At 38.3% G+C, this 26,585-nt stretch overlaps 1 protein-coding gene across 1 annotated transcript in view; it reads right to left on the bottom strand.

Moving 5' to 3' along the window:
• LOC149162158 (LRR/ubiquitin-like domain protein) overlaps positions 1-26,585 on the bottom strand; it is a 367,705-nt gene that overhangs the window by 114,570 nt on the left and 226,550 nt on the right. The gene's annotated exons all lie outside the window — the stretch shown is intronic.

Below are 26,585 nucleotides of genomic sequence, written 5' to 3'. Positions count from 1 at the left end.
CATGAAACTCAACGAGCATAGCTGGAGGATATTAGTTTTGGGTATCTATATAGAACTAATGGGTAACCCGTGCTCTTGCTTCTAAGAAGATTATCTACCCAAACCTGTAACAGGGTTTGTTGGTTTTAGAGCATGAGGAAATGGATGTCGATGTTGAAGCCTCTGCGAAAAAAAGAGTATCATGGAATATACAAGGTCTTGCATGTTGATATTTCTAGGGCAAACAAGCTAGAATAATTTTCTTAAACTGATAACTACTTCCAATGATCAGTTAGCATCAATTACATATATATAACATCCATTATCATTAAGTAGTTATACAGAAGAACATTTTAACCAATAAACATGAAAGAGCAGTAGAAAATAACCATGAGACAATGAAACAAGAGACAGAAATTAGGCCCAAGGCCAGGGCAAAACCCACAAGGGGAAAACCCAAAAATATTTCCTTATGAGAGAGAGAGTTCAAAATTAATCAATACATCCAGAAAAGCAAAATATAATAGCTGACCGGAAACAAGTGCCAAGTCTCCTTGAGATTTCCGGCCTCCTCTTCCTTCCTCCTTGGCTAGAACAGAGACAGAACAATAGATCATCGATATGCCAAATGAGAAGGGCTCTGTTGATTTCTGGTAGCATCAGATGTGCTCTAAGTCTCAAATTTTGCAGGGAGGGTTAGGCACATGTATTCCAAAGAACCCAAAAAGCGTTTTGGGAAATTCCACCCAGAGACAGTTTTATTAAAATAATTAATTGTTTTTAATGGGACCCCAAGTCTAAACTTAGAAAATTAAAATAATTAATGGGTTTAATCTAACTGTGGGTGTAACTTCTAGAAGAAGACAAGGATCAAGCAGAAATAATCTTAGCCATTGATTAGCTTATGATCTGGGTCGTTGAATGTCAATGAGAAGATTATTTAAGGAGGCTTGAGGGTCATTTGGAAGACACACACAAAGCTGATCAGTCAAATCGAATTGCTGAAGCTAGAGGTAGCATACTGGTTTGTAGTGATCACGCAAAGAGGGGAAAAGGAGTTTTGGTTGGACGATCTTCTTCGGAGCCAAGGATACCTCCAAGAGTGAGGTGGGGTGACATGGAGTTGTAGCCCAAAAGAGCTACAGAGATTGGGTAGGGTCCTTGAGGACTCCACCTCATGGACCATGACCTGGCTACGGGGGCCCACAATATTCAGTAGCAAGATCAATCAATGGCAATTGATGCAGTCAGTACCAAAGTGACAGTTGCAGACCAGTGGCAGTAAGATGTTGAGGAGCGCAATGCAGTGTTGACAGCAAAGCAGGTGGTTCAATGCAAAGTTGGCAGCAGAGCAGATTCTTTAGTGACAGTGCAGTAGCTAGTAGTAGTCAGATACTCAAGTGACATATGCATTATACTAATCACAGATGATTCAGTATTTAGGATGCTTCTCAGTTGCAGATGTTGCAATTGCAGTAGCAATAGATGAGAGGGAGTTGCAGTGCAGATGAAATGTTGGCAACAGTATGGCAGTGTCAGATGAGCATCAGAGTTGCATAATAGTTGGTGGGCAGTATGGCCAGACATCAGCAGCGTCACAGGAGGTATACAAAAAAGGGTGTTGTGGTAGAATGTGCAGCACTAGAGAAAACAATCCTCACTAAGAGGGAGTGTTAGTTTATGTAGCATCGAATGTGTTCTAGCCATGAAATTTGGGGGAGATGCTAGAATGCATGAGATCTCCAAAGCTAGAAATCGTTTCTGAAAATTCCACCTAGAGATGACTTAATTAGATTATTAACCTATTTTTTAATGTTTTATAAGTCTAAACTTAGGAAAATTGGTTAATTAATCAGAACGTATTAAGTCAAGGGACTGGAAAACCACTCAAACTCTTTTTGGTATTCTAGTGATTCTGGTGATTCTCTATGGTTGTGAACTATGGGCTAGCAGTACATCCGACATGCGGTGGAGACAAATTGATAAAATTCAGAAGCGTTGATTACAAACAAATTCAAGATTAAAAGTGCAGTTCCTTATGCTATCTTGTTAAGTGAAACGGGGGGTTGCTCCTATTGAACCAATTGCTATGGCGCGAGTCATAAGGTATTTAAAAAAAATTGAGCAAATGGAAGAGGGTAGATGGCCTAAGGTTGTCTTTAATGACAAATTCTGCAACAGGAAAAAAACTTGGATGCAGCAAAATAACAAATGATTTAGTAAAATGGGGTATTTCCTTGAACATGTGTCCCATAAACAGCGAAGAGATAAAATATTTTGTTATGGATAAGTTCCACAAGCATACTTGGGATAAGGAGCTAGGAAGAAAGAAAAAGTACTATATTGAAGTGTTTAATCCCACTCATAGTCATCAACCAAAAGCATACATAGAGGTCAATATCTCTTGGAGAGCCAAAATTCTTATTGCTTAGTTAAGGACTAATTCTCATCAACTCTGTTGTGAAACAGGGCATTGGAAAAGGCCGAAAGAAGTGTGAGAGGAAAAGGTACACATTTTTTGTTCTTCCGAAAAAGTGGAAACAAAAAAGAATTTCATTTTAGAATGTGAGGCCTTCAAAGACAACAGGGAAAGTTATGCAGACAAGTTGGCAGCTAGCTCTTGGGATAATCTCTTTAGCGAGGGGTTCGTTGAGAAGTTGAGAGAATTTATTGTGAAGCTTCACAGAAAAAGGGTCGAATACATCAAGCAGATGAAGAAGCAATTTGTCCCATATGCTATCTTTAACCTCGTGGACGTTAAAATAATTTCTTTCTTTCTTCTTCTTTCTATAAACTCACACGAATCGATTAAGAAATTATCTGAGTCATCAATTAAGATTTAATCTTGGTCAATAGATTCCAAATAGGGAGATATAAGAAGGGATCGATGTAGTGATGGAGAATACACCAGCAGTTCAATTTCCTTGGCAGATCAATTTCCAGAGAGCAGCAATAGTTGTCGGAGAGCCAGATATCAAAGCAGAAACAGTGAAGGGCAGGGACAGTGAGGCTAGAGGAAGTTTTCCAAATCCAGCGAGTACATTTGTAGAGAGGCCGAGATTTCTCCGGGAGGCTGCGCAAAGCCTCAAGAAGGCAGTTCGATTTGTTGAAGAGGGCATACATTTTAAGTTCTAGAGGTTGGGAAGGAGTCCCAAAGTGCCAGAGAAGCGCTTTGCCAACTAGCAACAGGCAAGACGGCTAAACTAGCAGTCAGTTTAGGCAGTAGTTACAGCAAGCAGCATTAGGTTGATGCAAAGCTTGTGCAGGCCCAGTTGGATGACTTGCTTTTCAGAAGCAGTTCAATGCCAAAATTTGCCCAGAGTGAGGGTAATTTCCCTCTAGTGTTTTTGCTATTTTTTTCTCTGCAGGATAGCCATATTTCGGCATCCAAATTAATGTACTCAAAATTTCTCACTGCTGCATAATAATAAAACGCTTAGCTGCTACACCGGTTTTCCCAAGTTGGGTTTTTCCCTAGACATTTTTCCAAAAATAACGGTGTCAGTTTTATTGTGTGCGCTAGTATTTTCTTAGTTTCCAACACTATTATTTCCGTAGTATTTTATTTGTGAAGGTTGCAGTGTGATTAATTTGGTATTTGTCGTAGCAAATAAACTGTTAAATTAACAATTAGAAGAATTAATTTCAGTTGTTGCAATAGGATTATAGCAGTAAGCTATGTAATTTTTCAAAGTTAATGAAAGATTACGATTTTTCCAGTGGGAAAAAAGGATTATAGTAGTAAGTTGAAATTTTCACAGTTGCCTCCCTTTTTCATTGTGGGCCCTATTCTCCATTAGTACGCAGCTCCCTCTTCTCTCTCTTCTCCCCACAAGTGCGCACTGCATTAGGGAGTGAGAATTCCATCCTTGTGGCCCCCATGATCTACTACGAATGAAATTTTCTTTTTCCTTCTATTATCGCCTACCGCCTACACCTACCTACAAGTTAGTGAGAAAAGCCTTCAACCCCACAAGGTGTGGTTGGTGACAGGGAACTCAGAGAAGGGGTTGTCACACTGTTGTCACGCGGATTGGCACGACAACACTCAGACCGAGGGCTGTCACTCTGATCCCCGATCCCTCCGTTTAAGCCTGTTTCCCGCGGCTAAGGGGGGGAGTCCCTGTGGGATGATGAGGCCAACTGTCGACCAGTTGGTTGGGAAACACGAGATACAATATAAAAAGGGCTCGATGGATTTGGTTAATTTAGCAGACCAGTGCCTTAAGAGATTGTTATTAAAATGATTACTTGTTAAATGATATGAAAGGATGGACCATGAACAGCAATCATCTATCATCCGCTAAAAACACAATGCTCTTAGAATGACAAAAACGATATCCAGCAGCTAAAAATTTGAAAAGATGAATGCTTTAAATCACCACGAGAATCATAAACCATCAACCAGATATCAATTTCGCATCTCAAACTTGAAAATTTAGCATCTCAGCATAAAACACATAACGCGAAAGCTCATGAGACTTGCAAAAATAATTTCCCACAAAATTTTTATTTTTCAAAAAAAAATTTAAATCTTTCTTCTTCTTTTTTTTTTTTTTTTTTTCAATTTTTTATTTTTCGATATTAGAAATCTAAAAAATTTAAAATTTTAAAACTAAATTAATTTTAAAACTAGACTATATAAAAAATATAAAGCAAAACCTAAACCTCTTTATTTTTTATAAAAAAATCAAAAAAAGAAAAAAATCTAAAACTAAATTCTAACCATTAAAAATAAAACTAAAAATATATTTTTTCATTTTTTATTATTTTTATTCTAAAATCAAAAAATAAAACAAAAATTTAAATCTAATTAAAGTTAAATCCTAAAAATCTAAAATCTATATACTATACAAAAGTCTAAACTAAACTAAAGAAAAATAAATTGAAGTTAAAATACGTGACTGTACAAAACATTGAACTAAAATCTACGTTAATCAAATATTAAAATACAAACTAAGTTTCAAAAAAAAAACGTAAATACCCTAGCCTGAATTAACCTACGTTAAATACGTGAAACGCATCAGAACAAAATGCGAGATGAACCCTAGCCGTAAAATCGGAAATGAGAACCGACGCCACAGAGAAACCCGTGACTGCGCAGAATGACTAGAGCCAACATCGACTTACCTGGAAAACGCTGATACTCAGCCACCGGAGGAAATACGTGACCTGGAGACTATCGACGTTTGGAAATGGCAGATAAACTGAGCCGCAGATCAAATCGAAATTAGCTGCCGGCGTGAGTAGGGTTTGAAATACGATACAAAAGGATGCCCTACGGCATCAGATGTGTTCAATGTAGTGCATACTGAGCATTTGCCTGCTTTCAGGCAAATCTGTGGGCTGCTTGTCGGATGTGCCATGTCCAATTTTGCATATGGTAGGACTTTTTCCTATCCGAAAATCAAGCTGCTCACGGCCGTCTGATGCATCAAATCTTCGTCTAATCTTCTTCCTCTTGCGCTTCTTCTTTCTGGCAGGATGAATTACTGATGATCTGGAACTTTCTGTTTCGAAACTATCAGATGAAGTGTGTAAGATATGCATGCTAAGTCTTTTTGTGTCTTGCATCTGATTTTTATCGTTTTTAAGCTTATCTGGATCACCTTCAATCAACCATCTTTCAATTGAACCAATGACCTCCTCATAATAAGATGGAGCTTGTTGCAACCAATGAGAAGGCTCCTGATCTATTGATGTCACCTGGTTTCTCTCATTTTCCAATTGCTGAAACCTTTGAACTTGTATTTTATATGCATCTATCTGACTAGAGTGTTCAACCTTTATAGCACTAATCTGTCTGGCATGGTGTTCTTGCATATCTTTTATTACTTTAACATTTCCTTCCTTTATGTTCATCAAGCAATGTTGTATGGAATTTATTTCTTCTCTGTGATTCGCTTGCATGTCAGCCAACTGATTATTATGATTGAATGTCATGATAGTCATTTCCTCATCCATAGTGAATAACTTATTTTGCATAGAGTCAATTTCCCTATCATGATCAGTTTTCATGGTTACCATATTTTCCTCTAAGACCGACAACCTGTTTTGCATGATTCTAATTTCTGTTTCATAATTAGTTTTTATGGCCTCAATTTCTTTAGCATGGTGACTTTGCGTGACCTCAATTTCCCTGTTACGTTTTTCCAGATGGGTACATAAAGTTCTCACATCATTGACATAATTAGTTCGATTGCTTTCCATATTTTTCACCAGCATCATTAAATCTCGTATAATTTGCTTTTGCTCTTCTTTTTCATTGTCATTTGTCCCTGATTTTTCACTATCATGAACTGCAATATTTCCGGTGGATGACACATTCTGACATGATGAATCGTCTTGGGATCTTTCAGCTGGACCTCTTATTAAATTACTTTCATTCTGCTGCACAATTTTAGAGGCAGAAGGCAAGCTGTTTGGATAACCATATTTATCTTTAAAAGCATCAATAATGTCTTCTAAAGAAGTGAAAGATTCCTTAGGAAAACTGTTAAACCAATTCAAAGCATCATCTTCTAAAGAAAGGACAAATAGACGCATTTTGATATCTTCATGATTAAATTGAGGGGATCTGCAATATATGATCATGATGCGATCAAACAAGCCTAGATGCCTTCTAGCAGCGATTGGATCACCATCTGAAAAAATAGGTAATTCAGGAATGGCCTCCTCCGGAAGATCATGGAGACCGTGAGTAAAACGACATGGTTTAAATGAATAATCCATGATGAACAATAAGGGATCAGATGGATAATAGAACTAGCTCTTTGCTCAAGAAAATCAAAAGATGAAAGAAGTGGAGTCGCCACTTGAACAATGAATCTGATTCTAAGATCCAAAAAGTAACCACAAGCAGATATGAGGAAAGCTTCTTGTCTGGGAAAAATGAGAAAGTGGAGTCGCCACCCAAACAAGAAACAAAACCGAAGAGATGCTGCTGATATGTGATGAAAAGATGCCAAAATATTGAATCTGCCAACTCAAAATGAGAGATGAGGAAGATGAGAAGGTGAATGTCGATGAAACCCCAGGAACAGAAAAACTCTGTCCCCGGCAACGGCGCCAAAAAATGTTGTCGCGCGGATTGACACGACAACGCTCAGACCGGGGGCTGTCACTCTGATCCCCGATCCCTCCGTTTAAGCCTGTCTCCCGCGGCTAAGGGGGGTAGACCCTGCGAGATGATGAAAACCAACTGTCGACCAGTTGGTTGGGAGACACGAGACACGATGAAAAACACTCGATGGATTTGATTAATTTAGCAGACCAGTGCCTTAAGAGATTGCAGATAAGACGATTACTTGTTAAATGATATAAAAACATGGACCATGAACAGCGATCATCTATCATCAGCTAGAATCAGCTAAATCACAATGCTCTTAGAATGACAAAAATGATATCCAGCAATTGAAAATTTAAAAAAGATGAATGCTTTAAACCACTACGAATCATAAACCATTAACCAGATATCAACTTCGCATCTCGACTTGAAAATCTAGATCTCAGCATGAAAGATATGACAATTCCCGAAAGTGACTGGATCTGATGAAGAGAATTTTCCACAAGAAATTTTTATATTATTTTTTTTTATTTTAAATATTTTTTTAATTTTTTATTTTTCAATATTATAAAAAAGGGAAATTAAAAAAATCTAAAAAAAATTTAAAATTCAAAATCTATTTAAAACTAAATTAAACTAAAACTAAACTTAAGCCAAAATTTAATAAAATAAGTCCTTTTTTATTTTTTATTTAAAACCATAATAAAACAAAAATTCAAATCTAAAAATCTAAAACATTAAATCTAAACGAAAACTAAATATTAAAGTCTATATTAAACCAAAACTATATAAAAAAATTTAAATCTAAAGCTAGAATCTATAGAAATAAACCAAAATCGAAAACGGCTATTACGCATGGATATCGGAATCAAAAAAAACGACTAAACCCTAAAAAGAAACCACGCAAGCGAAAAGCAGTGACCCACGATATACCTGAGTGATGGCCTGCGATAAAAACATAAGGCGTAAAAATTTGAACGCGTGCCCAATTTGCAACGATACACAGTCGATGTCAAATATGAAACAAGTCTATACTTACCTGAGGATCGATGAAGCGATTTTTACCTGCTTACCCTCTGTCGGCGGCCACGAAGCATTTAAAATCGATTTTGCAGGGTTTGCAGGTGATGGCGTGGAATTGATTCGATTTCTCAGCGAGTTCTGAACGATTTGCTAACAGTTGCGGTGGCAAATACAATGTCGACGGCAATAATCCAGCGAGTTTATCTTTACCTGAGGAGCGATTTTTTAACCTGCGGCTCTGAATTTATCTCTGCTGACCGGCGTAAAACAAGAAAAAAAAAATTTGATGCCCACGCAGATATACGCCGACGGTTTCGATGGAAGCTGCAGCACTTTAAACAACCAAAATGACACCTCCCACAGTCGACAGACAGAGCAGTGTTGAGGCAGCACCCGCGCGGAAGGATGAAATGTTCATGAAACGTGAGTGATAGATGACGGCTGCGTTTATGGGTCGGTCCTCCGTTTCTTTTTTTTCTAAATGCAGATAAATCCTCTGAGAAAGAGACGATGGACCACCGCATTAGATAACAAACTGTCAGCGGCTGGCATCTGGTGCTGAGGAATCCAGCATTGGATGATCTTTCCAGTAAATTGATTTGAAAACTGATTGCACCCTCAACGCAGAATTATATCAAGTAAAAAAAAATTCAGGCGAGCTTCCTCTAGCCCTATGGCGGTAAATGCTTTGCTGCTTCTTTCTGTCAAGAAAAAACGGGGTGCACTGCATGGGTAGTTGACCAGTAGAGGTCAACACACACTAATAACCGACTCTCTCTGTTTGAGCTATTTCCTAAGTTAGCTAAGGTGGGTGGTCCTTAATGAAAAGTTAAGTTAAAATATGCGAGTTTCTAGGAGAGTGTTATAGTGAAAATTGATTACTTTTAAGGATTTATGAGCAAATATGAAGTGAGCAACTTGAAATAACAATGTCAATCATTAATATGACAAAAACCATAAAACTAGTGCCTTATAAGGAATTTGCTCAACAATTTTAAGATATATTTGCTCAAAATAAAATGCAATGCTCTCAAAAGAGAAAGCAAAGTAACCCTAAAATGTAAACAAAAATTGTTATCACAAGATATGTAAGATGCAAAATGTTTTTGAGATAACACTCTTTATAAATCAAAACATGTGAAACATATCTTACGAAAACCCAAATATTAGTAATTAACTTGAAAATGTAAAAGAAAAGAAGTTGTAAACCAAGACATCAATATGCAATTAGACTTGAAGCATGAAAAGAAATGACTTGTTTGAAAGGATTACAATACTTGCTTTTGGAATAGACTTTGCATATGAAAACTCAAATCATCAAGAGACAAGTAAAGTAAATGTAATGGAAAGTGCTCTTGGTTAATTTTATTAATTATCTCTACAACATTATTACATTTTAACTCTTCAATCCTTAGACTTCACCCTCGCCCAAAAATATGGATCTCTAAAATGTCTACTTCAACCAACGAATGTTGGAAGTAAAATTTTAATGAGGCTTGGGGTCTTCCTATACTAAAATGCCTAGATTAAATGCATGTAAGTTTTTTCCCCAAAATAAAATAATGCTACACGCAAATGCTTCAAAGAGATTGATTTGCAATGCTTGAAAATGAAATAGTATTCAACATAAGTTGCAATTATAACTTCAATTGGAGGAATAAAATTATCTTACAAGTGTTGCACGTGTCTCATCAATGAATTAAAATGACACAAGTAATTTGCTTGAAAGTAAAATTTGTTTCAAATAGACAATGACACTAAATTGCTCCAATATACAAAATAACAATGTAACATAAAAAGTGAAGCATGTATTCAAGTGTTCATGAAACAATTTACCAAGGTAAATCGAAACGAATCAAAGTTTGTTAAGAATATAAAACGCTTGCATGTAAATGATGAATTGCCCAAAGTAAAGTGTAAGCTTGTAGCTTCAAGAAACAATGAAATAGAGAATACAAAGCTCAAAAGAAATTGTAACAAACTTTAACTTAATAAAATGTAATAGTGAGGTTGTGTAAATTCTCAAATAAAGCATGCATGCAAGTGAATGAAGTATGAAAGCTTAAACCATGCAAATGTCAATCCACTCAAGAGAAGCCTCCCTCTAAATGGGGAGATAGGATACCATGGGAGAAATCCCAAGCTCCCACAAGCAAATTAGATCTTTTATTAATAATACGATGAGAAGAGGGCCCTTCAAAGTCCTCAACTCAACTTCAAGGAGAGTCCTCACAATAATTGTTTGAAACTTGGACACTAGACATCTTTTCTTGAGAAAGTAGTGACAAGATCTCGCAAAACTTATGCAAGGGAAATAAGGTGTGAGTTTCCTCCAAATGGCCACGGCTTAGAGAGGAAAATGGGCAGCCCTCTAGTGAACTCGACTTGTCCAAAATAAGCCTCAAAAAGGCTCACGACATCCTTGGAAATCAAACCCCCAACATTTGCCAAAAGTCCTACAAACACTTGTTAGATGTTGCAAGAGGTTGCTCTTCAAAATCTGTCACAAGAGTTACCAAACAATCCAAACAATGACTGCAAAATAAGTTAAGTAATAGTGAAAAAATCAACAAGATAAAATGTATGTACAATTATAATTTACAAAAGGCTAAGCTAAAGAGTGAGAGTAACCTCTCATCTTTACTTAGCCATCTTCAAGCTCTTAGATAGCAAATGAAAGAAATGAAGTACAATGTTTTTTAAAAGAGATTTAAATTTTGAAGTGCTCGGCTTGTGTGCAAACTATGTGCCAAAACCCCTGCAAAACCACTTTGTAAGGTAAGACTATGAAGGCTCAAAGAACAAATGAGAGCTCCTTTAAGAATGTATCAAGAGTGGGTTGGTTTCTCCAAAGACTTCCCCTCACGCTTGATTCTGTGATCCCAACAAGATGTTCTCTCTACAAAACTTCAATCAAGAATTAGCTCCATATAGATTTAACAATAAACAATGATAAGAAACTCTAGAGATTTATTTAAAACCAACTAGAGCATTTTATACCTAAAGCATATTTCTAAATCAAATGTCAATGCAAAATAGCTCTACATTAACAAATCTACAAGATCATATGGAAGCAAATTAGATCAAAGCATGATTAAAAGGAATTATACCAACGATCAACAATTCATCACACTCCCAAAGGAGGAACACCTCATGAATGAAACCTCAAAGTCTTTATTGATATTTTTGAAAGTGTACAAGGCACTAGCACTTCCACAAACACAATAGCTAGTAACAATTGATACAAATGAGAGCTTAAGGCTCTATTATATAGAACTAGAGGAGTCAATCCCAATGTAGAAATAATTAAATAAGTGGCATGAGGTGACAATCCCAAATAAAAATTCTAATTTGTTGAATGGAGCTCCAACGCCAAGTGTAAAAATTGAATTCTGGCAAGTGAACATCATTTTATTCTTCCCTTATGTGCCAAATTCGAATTTTATGATGGAATGACAAGTGTATATGGGTGATAACCCATGTGGGGATAATTTCCCAAAAAAATCTCCACCAAATATTCTGCCAAATCCTCCCAAATGTGCATTAACTTCACAAATTGGAATTTCCAAGTAAGCAGCTTTCTCATTTAAAGCTGGAAATTCGATTTTATTTGAGCACATGTCATTTCCGATTTTAGGAGTCCACATAACCTTGGAACTTCACTTTAACTCCCCCGTAATTTCCACCTCATTTCCACAACATTTAGTATGTGTGGATATTTATTTTTCTCCATTTATTTAATTTCTAGCTTAATTAATTGCTAGATTTCCCACTAAACTTGGGAAAAGTGGGTTTTGAGAGTTAAAAACACATTTTTAACCCCTTAAAGTGTATCATAATAGAAAGTTGAAGGTGCGAGGTGCAAAATTCATTACTCATACCCCATATAACTTCTCTAAACATCACTTATTACATTACAAGTTCACTTTTTATTGCAATTTCTGCAGTGTGGAATATCTAAAAATTTTAAAAATGACTCCCTGGACCTAACCAAATTCCACGAAATTTTTTGTGTGAATATCGACTCTAGACACTAATATGTATTAGGGGTTCAACCTTCAAACCGTCACCCCGACTTTGAGTTAAAAAATGAGTGAAAAAACCCAGAAAATTATCTGCCTCTAAAAAAGAAGAGATAATTATCTAGATAAAAAAAACACTCCAAAGTGTACACGTTTGCTGATCAAGTCCCAACATCCTAGACCTGTTACAAACTCAAAACTCATCATTAATAGTATCACTCATTACAATTCCTCATAGGTTGTGGAATCTTGGTACAAGAAAGATGATGAGAAAATAGAAATAGAGTTTAAAAACTTTGTTGACTGATGATATCTGATGGTACAAATGTCCATTGGTACATCCTTGGGTATGGAGTCTTCATATAATGATCAGGTGCCACTCCAGTGGTCAACATTCGACTCCATATGTGGATGCATGCTAGATATGAAGTGATAGTGTGCAAGTACCTAGAATCTGCATCCATCAACAAAAAACATATATCAGCGGTATCCATTCTAAATATCATCAAATGAAATCAATTACAGAAATGAAGAAATGAAATTTTATTCTAAGAGCATAAATGACAATTTATTCACGAAATAAAATAATTAGACAAAAATGACATGGGATAAGGGTAGAAATATGATACAGAAAGATGTCCCATAGCATCAGATGTCCTCAATGAAGTTCATGCTAAGAACCTGCTTACTTTCAGGCAGATCCATGGGCTTCTTTTCTGATGTGCCCTATCCAATTCTGAGTATTTGAGGACTTTGATCAATCCCAACACTGTGTTGTACATGGCCATCACATTTACCATATCCTTTCCACTTTTTTCTTTCTTTCTTAATAGATTATGATGTTGATTTGAGGTGATCAAAGTAGACCTTTTTGCCTGATCTTGAAGATGCTTTGATGGAAAATTTGATGTATCCAAGACTTCTTTGATCTGCCTTTGTCCATTTTGCTTCTGCTCTGACATGGGTGATGGATCAATCTCACAAGTATAAACTTGATTCCCCTCAATTTCCTTGCTATCTAGGTCTCCATCAATTAGCCATTTTTCAATGGAGTAAATGACCTCCTCATAATGAGATGAAGATTGCTTCAGTGGATTGGGAGGTTTATGATTTGTTTCTTTGTTCTTTTCCCATTTGTCATTTGACCTAAGTTGGAACTTTTGTACCTATGATCTTTCCATTTCCTCCAACCTATTCTTAAAAGTGACCCAATTAGCCTTCATAACACTTATTTCCTTGGCATGATTTGTTTCCATGGTATCGATTAATTGCAATTGTTTTTCTTCCATGGTGAGCAACCTACTTTGAAAGTTGGTCATTTGAATAGAATGAATGACTTCCATGGCTTTTATTGCTTGTGCATGATTTTCCTCCATGGTCTTAATGAGTTGAATTTGGTTGAGTTGCATATCCTTAATCATTCGAGTCAACTCCTTGATGAGATCCTTATCATTCTCATCAGTTTTCGCTTTGATCTTTCTTTCATCTCCATATTTTTTTTCAAAGGCATCAATGATTGATTCTAGAGAATCGAAACTGTTAGCAGGTAAGTCTATGAACCAATCCATAGCATCGGCATCTAATGAAAAGATGAAAAGTCTCATTTTAACGTCCTCATGGTTAATATCATGGCACCATTTGCTCACATAAAAGTGGAAATTCTTAAGATGAGTTTCAGTACTGATGGCATTGTTACCTAGAAAACTAGGCAACTCTTCAATAGCCTCAATGGCTTCATCCAGAATGAAATTCAGATAGCCTGAAATGTTAGTAAAATCACAAGGGGCGAACAAATCATTCATGATGTCATGCTCACTTGACCCTGAAAAGAGCAAATGGATACCAGAGAGAGGCTCATGTCCAAGATTAGCAAGAAATCTACAAGAAGCAAGCTTCAAGCAAAAATCCTTGTAGAAAATTAAATAAGTGGAGTCGCCACTTGAACAAGAATCTAACTCTAAAATCCAACATGCAAAAACCAAAAGTTAGTCGTATTTCCCAGGTACAAGAAGACTTGTCCCCGGCAACGGCGCCAAAAATGTTATCACCTGCCGCATCCACCTACCTACAAGTTAAAGAGAAAAGCCTTCAAGCCCACAAGGTGTGGTTGGTGACAGGGAACTCAAAAAAGGGGTTGTCACACTAATCCTAACTCTCTCTATGTTTGAACTATCTCCTAGGTTAGCTAAGGGGGGTGGTTCCTAATGAAAAGTTAAGTTAAAAGATGTGAGTTTCTATGGTGAAAATGGATTACTTTTAAGGATTTATGAGCAAATATGAAGTGAGCAACTTGAAATAACAATGTCAATCATTTATATGACAAACCATAAAACCAGTGCCTTATAAGGAATTTGCTCAACAATTTAAAAATATATTTGCTCAAAGTAAAATGCAATGCTCTCAAAAGAGAAAGCAAAGTAACCCTAAAATGTAAACGAAAATTGTTAGCACAAGATATGTAAAATACGAAATGTTGTTGAAATAATACTCTTTATAAATCAAAACATGTGAAACAAACCTTGCCAAAACCCAAAAATTAGTAATTAACTTGGAAATGTAAAAGAAAGGAAGTGCTGAACCAAGACATCAATATGCAATTAGACTTGAAGCATGAAAATAAAGCACTTGTTTTAAAGGATTACAATATTTGCTTTTGGAATAGACTTTGCATATGAAAACTCAAACCATCAAGAGACAAGTAAAGTAAATGTAATGGAAAGTGTTCTTAGTTAATATTATTAAGTATCTCTACAACATGATTACAATTTAACTCTTCAATCCTCAAACCTCACCCTCGCCCAAAGATATGGATCTCACATTGAAGAGTCAATAGTGGAGTAAAGGATCTCTAAGATGTCTACTTCAACCAACTTATGTTGGAGGTAAAATTTTAATGAGGATTGGGGTCTTCCTATACTAAAATGCCTAGATGAAATGCATGTCAATTTTTTCCCCAAAATAAAATAATGCTACATGCAAATGCTTCAAAAAGATTGATTTGCAATGCTTGAAAATGAAATAGTGTTCAACATAAATTGCAATTATAACTTCAATTAGAGGAATAAAATTAGTTTACAAGTGTTGCATGTGTCTCATTAATAAATTAAAATGATACAAGTAATTTGTTTGAAAGTAAAATTTGTTTCAAATAGACAATGACAATAAATTCCTCCAATATACAAGATAACAATGTAGCATAAAAAATGAAACATGTATTTAAGTGCTCATGAAACAATTTATCAAGGTAAATGGAAACGAATCAAAGTTTGTTAAGAATATAAAATGCTTGCAGGTAAAGGATGAATTGCCCAAAGTAAAGCGTAAGCTTGTAACTTCAAGTAACAATGAGATAGAGAATGCAAAGCTCAAACAAAATTGTAACAAACTTTAACTTAATGAAATGTGATAGTAAGGTTGTGTTAATTCCCAATTAAAGCATGCATGTAAGTGAATGAAGTATGAAAGCTTAAACCATGCAAATGTCAATCCACCCAAGAGAAGCCTCCCTCTAAATGGGGAGATAGGATACCATGGGAGAAATCCCAAGCTCCCACAAGCAAATTAGATATTTTATTAATATTACAATGAGAAGAGGGCCCTTCAAAGTCCTCAACTAAACTTCAAGGAAAGTCCTCACAATAATTGCTTGAAACTTGGACATTAGACCTCCTTTCTCGAGAAAGTAGTGACAAGATCTCACAAAACTTATGCAAAGGAAACAAGGTGTGAGTTTCCTCCAAATTCCCACAGCGTAAAGAGGAAAATGGGCAGCCCTCTAGTGAACTCGACTCGTCCAAAATAAGCCTCAAAAGGGCTCACGACGTCCTTGGAAATCAAACCCCCAACATCTGCCGAAGGTCCTGCAAACACTTGTTAGATGTTGCAGGAGGTTGCTCTTCAAAATATGCCACACAATAGTTAGGAAAAAATCCAAACAATGACTGCAAAATAAGTTAAGTATTAGTGAAAAAATCAACAAGATAAAATGTATATGTACAATTATAATTTACAAAAAACTAAGCTAAAGGGTGAGAGTAAACTCTTGTCTTTGCTTAGCCATCTTCAAGCTCTTAGATAGCAAATAAAAGAAATGAAGTACAATGTTTTTTAAAAGAGATTTAAATTTAGAAGTGTTCAGCTTGTGTTCAAGCTATGTGCCAAAACCCCTGCAAAACCACTTTGTAAGAAAAGACTATGAAGGCTCAAAGAACAAATGAGAGCTCCTTTAAGAATGTATCAAGAGTGGATAGGTCTTGTTGACCACTACGTGTCAACTACCCATACCAGTACACCCCCTTTTTCGCAAAAGAAATAACGCTTGATTGACGTGTCTGTGCCATTCGACTGTCATCATCAGCCCGATCTTGTTCTTCTCCTTCTTCTTCGTCCTTTTGCAGCTCCTATCTTGAGGAGATCGAACTTGCTTGAGAGTGTGTCCAAATGAGGTCGAGTTCCTTCTTATATATAGGCTTTTGATGGGTATGAATTGCTATCTTTAGGCCAACTTGTCCCTTCATGTAGGCCGACTTGATCTTTGTGCCATAACGAGGTCTTGGAGGGTCTTTTGACTCAAAAAAATTTTCTTTACAATAAGTAACATGCCCAAAAGGGTCTTTCATACATGACAATGACTCAATTGACTTGTGGACTCAATGACAAGCCCTAGAAACACTCAATGCGTGCTTGACCTAAAAATAAATCTCCCTTGAGCATGAAAACTGTTACCCGCCATTTTGTGGGTGATATCCGTAGAAAAAAATCCAGAAGATGGTCCTCAGCCAGCAGCCACCAACTAACTCATTGTGCCACTTCTCTGCCACCTGAGCCAGCCATGTGGTCCGTCACCCATCTGTCATGGTCGTATGTTTGAAGGTGGGCCTCCCAAACCTGAAGGTGTGCCTTGTCATTTGGTAATTGAGTATTGTAGTTTACTTACCATGGAAACTTTTGGGCATGGATTAATGGGGGGATTCGTCGGAAAGAGTGGGTTAGTTCTATGCTTTTGTCCCCTAGACCTTTTTTAGATGTTAACCTTGGACCCTAGTCCCGTGGGATCTCTTTAACTGACCTTTGGGCTTTAGGGATGGTACTTCATGGGAAACCTTGATTTTGGTTGTGTGGTCCCGCACCCTCATCCACATATATTACTCCCCTTCCGCTCATTACAACCCCATTCATCGTTCCTCCCACCTGGATCCACATTCCTCCACTGGGTCCACATAGGGTTAGCCTCCCCCTTCCCCTTGCCCACACCATGGGTCAAGCCTGAAATGATGCCCCGAAGGTTGATGCAGCTGAAAAGAAAAGTAAAAGCATAATTGGCCACATTCAACAAGAAAATGTATCACAAAATGCAAAATATGGTCGAGAGAAACACATTTAGCACGTGGACAAAAGCTAATACATGAGCTCTACCCCATTATCATGGCCATCACCCTAGTTCCTATAGGCCCTAGATGAGCCTCCTAAATCATTTAGGAACCCATGATTGTCTCAACCCCTGGTGGACAATGAGCCGCCCTAACTTAAAGGGGGTATCCACTGCTATACCTTACACATCATGTTCTTATCCCTTGAGCCCTAAGCTATTAATCAAAGAACAATCATAAATGGCAAAAGGCATATAAAGAAAGGTAGAAAAATCAAGGTCAGGGCACCTCATGTACCACAATTGCTCCCTCCTATACATTATATACCCAAGTGTGGGCTTCCCTTTTGCTAGCTACCCTAGTACCCCAGCATGTGGCTAATCCGAATGGAAAATGACATCAACCCATGGTACTCATCCACCCATATTATTCATCGACCCATGGAGTTTACCCATGGTATTATTGTAAATGGCATCTGCCCATGGTATTGTAAAACCACCCATGGTATTCATTCACCCATGGAATTGACCCGTGGTATTGTAACTAAAAAATACTACAAGTAACAAGTCACATTTTGTAAAAGGACGGATTGTCTGCCACAATGTAGCCTTTACAGTTATTATCGGTTTTAATAAAAATTTTCTTTGTGGTTTTTGTTTATTGGGTATTCTCCTCTCTTTTTTTTCTTCTGGCAATTCAAGTTTTCAGATTTTGGGGGTCTCTCCTCCCAAGATCCATTTCAATCTTTTAGATCTTGGGGGCCTCCCCTCAAGATCCAGATCAGTGGTATCAAAGCAGGTTATGATTCCATGGGAATGAGGGTTTGATGCATATTTCAGTTTCAAATTTTGTAGCAATATTCAACAAACTTTAGGCATGTTATACGTCCTCCACAGAGCATTTTCTTGGGCCAAGCTAGAAGAATTTTTCTTTTTTCATTTTTTTGCAGGAATGTTATTGGGCGGCGACTTTGCAGATCATATCTGAAACATTTGGTACAAAATTTTCAAAAACAAATACCAGATCTGGATTCCTTGCGAAAAATCACCCAATTTCCAAAAAAAATGGGTCGAATCGGAGTTCGGATGTGGGAGATATCGCTGATTTAAAATCAGCTATTTTTCAGAACTTTTGTGACGGCGGAATAGTTGCAGTGCGAATCTGAGATTTTAGAGTGTCCAGATAAGGATTTCCAACACATGGGAAGATGCAAAATGATCCTTCTGTTTCCAAAAACAGGTTATAATAAATATTCCGAGTTATATTGAACGAGTTATGTCCATTTTAATCTGGAGCAGCGTTCGGAGTGGGTTCCCATTGGAGACGTGCCCTCCCACCCCACTTTAGTAAGCACCTGCTTCACATTCATCAATTTCAACATAGCAGCATTTGGCTTGGGTTATTTGGAGACGTGCCCTCCCACCCCAGGCTATGTAGGCACCTGCTACTTCATCAACAACCAACAGCACGGTTATGAGTCAACCGCATAAAATCCTTGTCATCGAAGTCCATTTGCTAGGGCGCACACTGTTAGTATCACAGTTGGTCACAAGCATTACAGGGTATCTCTATCCTCGAATCTTCGTTCTTCATGGTTATGGGTCATCCACAAACCCACACTTTATCGAAGTCCATTTGCTAGGCCACACACTGTCAGAATCACAGTTGGTCACAAGCATTACAGGGTATCTCTATCCTCGGATCTTCGTTTACCATGGTTTTGGGTTAACCACATAAAACCCTTATCTTCAGTGGCTCTTCATATTCAACAAAGGCTTCGCAGGAGGGAACTTTACGCAATGGGGACCATTGCTTCTTAAGGAGGGAGGAATGATCTGAATAGAAAATGGCATCAACCCATGGTACTCATCCACCCATATTATTCATCGACCCATGGAATTTACCCATGGTATTGTAAATGGCATCCGCCCGTGGTATTGTAAAATCCACCCATGGAATTCACCCATGGAAATGATCCGAATGGAAAATGGCATCAACCCACGGTACTCATCCACCCATATTATTCATCGACCCATGGAATTTACCCATGGTATTGTAAATGGCATCTGCCCGTGGTATTGTTAAATCCACCCATGGTATTCATTCACCCATGGAATTGACCCGTGGTATTGTAACTGAAAAATACTATAACTAACAAGTCACATTTTGTAAAAGGACGTATTGTCCGCCACAATGTAGCCTTTACAGTTATTATCGGTTTTAATAAAAAAATTCTTTGTGGTTTTTGTTTATTGGGCATTCTCCTCTCTTTTTTTTCTTCTAGCAATTCAAGTTTTTAGATCTTGGGGGTCTCTCCTCCCAAGATCCATTTCAATCTTTTAGATCTTGGGGGCCTCTCCTCAAGATCCAGATCAGTGGTATTCATTCACCCAAGGAATCCAGATCTGGTATTTGTTTTTGTAAATTTTGTACCAAATGTTTCAGATATGATCTGCAAAGTTTTCGCCCAAAAACATTCCTGCAAAAAATGAAAAAAGAAAAATTCATCCCGCTTCGCCCAAGAAAATGCTTTGTGGAGGACGTAGCACATGCCTGAAGTTTGTTGAATATTGCTGCAAAATTTGAAACTGAAATATGCATCAAACCCTCATTCCCGTGGAATCATAACCTGCTCTGATACCACTAATCCAGATCTTGAGGGGAGGCCCCCAAGATCTAAAAGATTGAAATGGATCTTGGGAGGAGAGACCCCCAAGATCTGAGAACTTGAATTGCCAGAAGAAAAAGAGAGGAGAATGCCCAATAAACAAAAACCACAAAGAAACTTTTTATTAAAACCGATAATAACTGTAAAGGCTACATTGTGGCGGACAATCCGTCCTTTTACAAAATGTGACTTGTTACTTATAGTATTTTTCAGTTACAATACCACGGGTCAATTCCATGGGTGAATGAATACCATGGGTGGATTTTACAATACCACAGGCAGATGCCATTTACAATACCATGGGTAAATTCCATGGGTCGATGAATAATATGGGTGGATGAGTACCATTGGTTGATGCCATTTTCCATTCAGATCATTTCCATGGGTGAATAAATACCATGGGTGGATTTTACAATAAGTAACAAGTCAGATCTTGAGGGCCTTCCCCCCAAGATCTGGATCAGTGGTATCAGAGCAAGTTGTGATTCCATGGGAATGAGAGTTTGATGCATATTTTAGTTCCAAATTTTGCAGCAATATTCAACAAACTTCAGGCATGTGCTATGTCCTCCACATAACACTTTCTTGGGCCAAGCAGGAATTTTTTTTTTTCATTTTTATGCAGGAATATTTTTTTTGGGTGGCAAGTTTTCAAATCAGATCTAAAACATTTGGTGCAATATTTATAAAAACAAATAACAGATCTAGATTCCTTGCGAAAAAATACCAAAATTCAAAAAAAAAATCGGCCGAATCGGAGTTCGGATGTGGGAGATATCGTTGATTTAAAATCAACTATTTTTTCATAACTTTTGTGACGGCGGAAAAGTTGCAGGGCGAATCTGAAATTCTGGAGTGTTCAGATAAGGATTTCCATCACATGGGAAGATGCAAAATGGTCCTTCTGCTTCCAAAAATAGGTTATAATAAATATTATGAGTTATATTGACTAAGTTATGTCCATTTTAATTCTGGAGCAACATTCGGAGCGGGTTCCCGTTGGAGACGTGCCCTCCCACCCAACTTTAGTAGGCACCTGCTTCACATTCATCAGTTTTAGCATAGCAGCATTCGGCTTGGTTTATTTGGAGATGTGCCCTCCCACCCCAGGCTATGTAGGCACCTGCTACTTCATCAACAACCAACATCACGGTTATGGGTCAACCACACAAAATCCTTGTCATCGAAGTCCATTTGCTAGGCCGCACACTGTTAGTATCACAGTTGGTCACAAGAATTACAGGGTATCTCTATCCTCGGATCTTCATTTGTCATGGTTATGGGTCATCCACAAACCCACACTTCATCGAAGTCCATTTGCTAGGCCGCACACTGTCAGTATCACAGTTGGTCACAAGCATTACAGGGTATCTCTATCCTCGGATCTTCGTTCATCATGGTTATGGGTCATCCACAAACCCACACTTCATCGAAGTCCATTTGCTAGGCCGCACATTGTCAGAATCACAGTTGGTCACAAGCATTACAAGGTATCTCTATCCTCGGATCTTCGTTCATCATGGTTATGGGTTAACCACATAAAACCCTTATCTTCAGTGGCTCTTCATATTCAACAAAGGCTTCGCAGGAGGGAACTTTACGCAATGGGGACCATTGCTTCTTAAGGAGGGAGGAATGATCCGAATGGAAAATGGCATCAACCCATGGTACTCATCCACCCATATTATTCATCGACCCATGGTATTGTAAATGGCATCCGCCCGTGGTATTGTAAAATCCACCCATGGTATTCATTCACCCATGGAATTGACCCGTGGTATTGTAACTGAAAAATACTATAAGTAACAAGTCACATTTTGTAAAAGGATAGATTGTCCGCCACAATGTAGCCTTTACAGTTATTATCGGTTTTAATAAAAAGTTTCTTTGTGGTTTTTGTTTATTGGGCATTCTCCTCTCTTTTTTTCTTCTGGCATTTCAATTTTTTTCAGATCTTGGGGTCTTTCCCCCAAGATCCATTTCAATCTTTTAGATCTTGGGGGCCTCCCCTCAAGATCCGGATCAGTGACCCAGGGTTGCCCCTTTTCATTCCCTACTCCATTCATCTCTTTATTTCATGCCACCACTCTTTGAAGGATGTACCTTCGACATACTATCCCCTTTAGAAGTAGAAACCAAGAAATAGGATACTTGGTTAACCCCATTTAGAGCTTGGAGATATGAGCACATGCCAAAGCCCACTATGGAGGGGCATGTCATTATGAAGTGTCCACCTGTTGTCCATGGTTTGTAAGCTCTTCTGCTCGATTTCCTTGATGACGTGTTGAACTGGAAGGCTAGGGGACGCATTCGATCTTATGCAAGATTGTAGGTGGTCTCTATTTTGGGTTTGGTCTACCTATACGGGGTCCTAAGCCTCCAGAGGGCTACATTGGCACATGTAGGGTGTGTGTTGAGAGCCATAGGCCTCCACAGCAGTAGACAGCACTCCATGGATCCCTAGAGATGTTGAAAGATAGCTCGAGATTCACCTATTGGACGAGGAATATGCACCTGGTTCAACTTTGCCCAGCGAGCCCCACAATTGTACCATGCACTTGGCAAATGACCCAGAACTTGTATGTTGATGTGGCATACCTTACACCATCATCTGAGCCCTTACAGATGGTCTATAAGCATCTTCGACTTACTTGGAAACCCATGAAGTCACTTGTGTGCCCTCACACCCATTGGGAGCACCACAGGTTTATTATGTGGAGAACAAGGGGCCAACCCCTTGTCCATTACTTTTGGGAGTCTTATTCTTCATTATGGCACTTATGGACTTCATTATGCTTCTTAAAAAGCCCAACAACATGTATTATTGATCATTCGACCTCTTGAGAGACTTGTTATTTTGTTTATGAGTTAGTTTGGTGGGCTTGTCACTAAAAGTTAGTTATTTGCACATTATTTTTATTTCAGGGGCTAACGTAGCCTCAATTAGCTAAATCGAAGTCATTAGCAGTGTTTAAATACAAATGATGAGAGCTCATTTCTCATCATCACTTTGGTTTGGAACTAGTATCTATTTAGAGATTTTCGCTATCCTTCTTGGAGGACAAATTTTTCGAGCATGGAATGAATTTTGATGTTCGGATAATTTTGATATGTCTTGGAGCTTCTTGATGGTAAGTTTTTTGGATGGTTGGATATATTCTTATACATGTAAGTACATTTTAATGTTATTTTTTCTTTCTAATTTTGTCACATATATTGTTGCTAGGATTTCACTATATTGGGGTTTATTTGTTGCATCTCTTATGCGAAGTTATGGAAATTTTGTTTCTGGATAGTGAATGCTTCATGTATGGGCCATGTATAATGAATGAATGTTCCTAGAGATGTCTCATTACTGGTATTCATCTTGACAAGCCATTTAAATTGCAAAACGAAGTATAAAGTCTTTGAAGCTACTTTTGTTGTTGCCTTAGGGCCAAGCAAAGTTGTCTTTGAGGCCTCCTTGACCTAGAAAATTCAAAGGTCCATAGTCATAATTCTACTTGACTCCAATCTCCCCAAAAGATTAGGCACTGGTCCACCCAAAGGTGATCACCTTAAACCTATTTTTCTTCTCCCCTCTCCTCTTCTCTGCGTCTAGTCCTCTAGGTCACCTAGGGAATCAATTATCTCACAATCTAGCCATCCAAATACTTCGATTTTTGGTCCACAGTTGTGCTGGTGTGTCCTCAAGAAGCCTTCCAAATCTCATGAGATTCCGCCGGTCGGATCTTGAGATATCGCAAGCCCTAGCTCGAAGACCAATTCTTGCCCTTGGTTTCCCTTAGGCTAAAAACCTCACTGGGATCCTTGCATTGCCTTTCATTGAAAATTCATTCCTTGATCCCTTTCCCCTCCCCAATTAGGTCAAGCATATCATTGGTTGCTAAATCCTATGCCCTTGACCTAACCTCGAGTCCACTTGGTCCTATGTGGTCCCATGCACTATCAAGGTTAATTCTTCAAAGATCACCTGGAACCCAAGTTTCCACAAGGATTCTAAGGCTTAGGGATCTCCTTTATAAGACACATACTCAAAACCTAACCTTTGAATTTCTCCCCAAGCCCTTCCTTGAGATCCTTCCATCTTGTCTTCCAAGACAAGCAAGCCACATATTTGAGCCTCTCTTGTGAATAGGATTCTAGGATCACCCCTCACATATCATTGGTCCATCCATTTCATGATCCTTACCATAACAAGTCTCCTCCCATTGGTGAAATTCTGTAAAGAGTAGGGAGCCTTAGCCGAGGTGACAGTAGGTTATCGCTCCATTGTTGCCCTTAGCTTAGTAGTACCCCTTCAAGGATCCTCTTTTAGGACCCCTACTAGTTTGAGCGGTAACAAAATCCATGCCTCAAAAGTAACAATAATAAATTTGTTTTTCTCTTTTCATTAAATACATAAAAATTAAAATCACGATTACATATGTCATTATGAAGACCGAACCTAGTTACATATTTCAACAGCAAAGGTTCTTTCAACCCCTCAATGAACAACATGATCAACCTCGCCTCTAAAATATCAGAGACCATCACAGCTAGTGTCTGAAATTTTGCCATACATGCCTCAGGAGTCAACATTGCCTATCTATCTTAGGTTAACCAGCTCTAGGAAGTGTAGCTCAGGGCCTTTTCGGTCAGTTCTCTCAACAAGTCTCTGTTGAAATTGTAAGTAGGTTCGGTCTTCATTATAATGTAACTGTAATCATGACATTGTATATTCTTTATAAGGAAAGAAAAAGAAAGAAAGAGAAATTATATTTTATTTTTGGAGTATAGGTTTCATACTCAAGTTTGGGTCAAATGCGTGTTCTTCGTGCTTTTAGGTCTTCTAAGTCTTTCTAAATCTTTCTAGGATAAAGAATAACATTGGTCATGTGGCATGGTCCTATTTGGACTCATTGTAATGGAGAAAAATATTTCTTTTATCATGTCAAAGCCATGGATAAGCCCAAGACCAAGTCGGCCCAAGAGCAAGGACAAGTTGGCCTAAGGGAGAGTTATTCGTCCCTCAAGAAAGGCTATAAATAGAAGGGAGCTCGACATCATTTGGACACAGATCACAAGCTAGTTTGCTCTGCAATAGTGAAGGAGAAAAAGAGTTGCTAGAGGATGAAGAAGAGGAGCAGGAGTCAAAGTTTGTCAAGGATCACCTTTTTCTCTATATTGTTAGGATTTGTGTAGCTACGAGCTACAAGAGGACGAAATTCTAGACAGTTGTTAGGGGCCAAAATTGCAATGCCAAAATTGCAAGGCCAAAATTATGTCCCTGGGGCTGAAGTTGCAATAGATGGGTTGCAGTATCGAAGTTCTAAAAGTTGTTCTGAAGCAGATCTTGTTGGGGGTTGACTTGGGTCTTGGAGGCTTTGTTGGCTTGGATCTTTGGGTCTTGTAAGTCTCTTTCGTAAGCAAATTCTAAAGACGAAGAGAAGCATTTTATGGGTTTTCCCCTTGGAGGGGTTTTGCCTTGGCTTGGAGCCTATATCTTGTGTACTCTGTCTCTTTCTGATCTTCTTGTTTTTGTTAATTGCTTAATGAACATAATCAAAGAAGTAATAGAAAAACATCTAACATTACAAATAATTATCAAGCTAAGGAAAATAAGTAATAATTATCAAGTCTCCAAATTTTCCACTAGTCTCCTCGTAAACTCCGTGTAGGATGTGATGTTGGCATGCCCCAAAGTGACCAACCCATGGTACCACCACTCTTATGCCTCTCCATCCAGGTATAGAGTGGCAAATGGAATAGCATCTGTCTCTTGCATAGAGTTCAAATGAACGTAAGTATCCAGCTTTTGTACCCACAGCCTGGCTTAACTCCTAGCTGATCCATCAAAGTTTGGAAGAGTAATCTTCCCTGCACACTATTTTGTATCCTGGTTCTGATTCTACTAACCCCCTCTATGTGATGACCCAGCCTTAGTTTTGCACCCTTCCCTCAAGTGGATAAACTTCCCAAGTGAAATGGCCCTTTGAATCCTGGGGTCTAACCCATCATACTCCTCAAACCCTGTTGTGAATGTCGTCAACAAATCAACAAGTGCATCTGGTTCTCTCCCTCTCTCAAGCTCCTCTACAAATTGAGGCATGGTGGGGCGACTAGATTGCCCATGTACAAGTGTGTGGGGATGCTGGTTTGTGCGCCCATGCATGTGGCTTCCCTCTCTTGTCCCGGAACCACCATCCCCATGATTAGTGCGAGTCTGATGATTCTGCAAAAGCGTTCCCATCATCTTGCCCACCATTTCTAGCATCTACCTATTCTGTCTCACCCTATGTTGCGGGGGAGCGCCCCCCCCCCTCGAACCCGCTCCCGAATCGCGCTCCGGGCAGGAGCGGCTCGGGAGCGCGCTCCCAAATATTTTCGGGAGCGCTCCCTTAAAAAAATTTGTGCTCCCTGGTCTGTTAGGGAGCGATATAGGGAGTGATCGCTCCGGCGCTCCCGGAGCGATTTTT

This window comes from Pinus tabuliformis, chromosome 5_2, assembly GCF_031772625.1.
Source record: "Pinus tabuliformis cultivar Carrire ecotype Pingquan chromosome 5_2, CPIR1, whole genome shotgun sequence".
NCBI lineage: Eukaryota > Viridiplantae > Streptophyta > Pinopsida > Pinales > Pinaceae > Pinus > Pinus tabuliformis.
This window is presented reverse-complemented; position numbering and strand designations above follow the sequence as displayed.